Source organism: Arachis ipaensis, chromosome B03 (genome assembly GCF_000816755.2).
Source record: "Arachis ipaensis cultivar K30076 chromosome B03, Araip1.1, whole genome shotgun sequence".
NCBI lineage: Eukaryota > Viridiplantae > Streptophyta > Magnoliopsida > Fabales > Fabaceae > Arachis > Arachis ipaensis.
In genome coordinates this window covers 125,356,400-125,358,233 of record NC_029787.2, presented here as the reverse complement: position 1 = coordinate 125,358,233, position 1,834 = coordinate 125,356,400, and positions in this window count along the sequence as shown.

The window sequence follows — 1,834 nt, the reverse complement described above, 5'->3', positions numbered from 1 at the left end:
ATTTTTTGGAATAAGTAATTTTATCATATAGTATCACAGTACTTGTTCAAAAAAAAAAAAATCGACATAAAAATCAAACAAATTCAAAAAATAACTATAACTATTTATGTTTTTTTTTACTAACTTAACCTTTTAGAATAAATAGTTTTATGTCTACCATAATAGTCCCTTCACATAAGTCCCATATGTGTTTATATTTTTGGATATCTACTTTGTAGAATCAAGATGCTCTAAACTCTAAAATAAAAATAATAATAAAATAATAAAATAAAAAATTAATCACTCTTAAATTAAAATAGAAAAATACATATTTTATAAAATTAATAATAATTAATTTTTTATTTTATTATTTTATTAATATTTTTATTTTAGAATATCTAAATTCATTTATATTATAGATTTTTTTTCATTATATTATTGTCAATAGAAGTTGCTTACATGTGTAAGACTAAGAACTCAGAAATGAGAATGGAAGGATTCTTCAATTTTTGTCAAAGAAAAACGCCAGTCCTTTGCCTAGCCAGACAAAAAAAAGCCGTATTTTATTTTTATTTTTGCTTTTGACAAAAGAAAAAAAAGGGTCAAAAACCATTATATCGGTGTATATATATATTTTCCTTTATTTAAAACTAAAAGGGGAAAAAAAATTCCTTTTGCTTTTCTCCGACCAAGCAGGATTGGAGGAACACATCACATGCATGGAGCCGGAAATGCTAAACGAATAATTTTATCTTTGATCATTATTGCAACCACTTGAAATACACGAACATATTATTGATATGATCTATTGGGTTGAGTTGGCTTTACTATTTAATCATGCGATCTAATTATATATTGTGGTCATATCATCAGTATCACTCAGTAAATAATTAATTATTTGTTATCACATTAATTATTGATTATCCGTTATATATAAGAATAGGGTACTCCGTGGGACATAACATATAATTAATCATACAGTGTATGATTGTAAGATACAGGAAATCACATATATTATGTTGGTATGGCATATTTGCTTAGTTGTTACCTATTTTGAATATTATAAAACTTCAAACACTAGACTCTTAAGTTTCTAACATATCTAATTACTCTTCCTCCCGAATTGGAGATTGCAAAACCAAAACCATTATTGTCTTTGTTGCGCGTGAGAGATTAAAACAGAATAAACTAATAATAAAGAGACAACATTTGTGTGTGGAATGGGGATGGTGGATTAGTCATTAGCTCTTTAGCTCAGTGGATAGCCATTATATTTTGATCTCTATTTTAATACATAAATTCTTAATTATTATTTTACTCTTAAAAAAGTTTCATCAATACATACTTTTTAAATTTCTAAAAAACACTATTCCATTATCCGATCCATATACTTAATTAGTGCTTCATTTTCTTATTATTATTTATAGACAAAAGTTTGGTACATCTAATATAAGATTAGAAACATATTTTAAAAGAGTATGGGTTATGAGTTAACAAATCCAAGTATCAGGATAATAAACATCTCATGTCATGAAATTACTTATTCCAAAAATTTAAGTTGATTTTGGGGTTCACTCTTGAACTTTTGAATCTAGAACTCTAATATCATGTCATACAACCATTCATCCCAAAGTTTAAGCTGATAGAAAAAGGTAACATTAATAGTTATATCTCTAATACTCCCTAAACTTCCATTATATTCATTATTTCATTGTACAAATATTTTATTGGCTCCTCATACTTTTCCATTTTAAAAAAATATGGTTCGAGTATTTCCTAATATTTATACAATTTTTTAGGTGACATCTAAGACTATATTTGTTTATAGACAAAGAATATTAAAACATAAAATTGT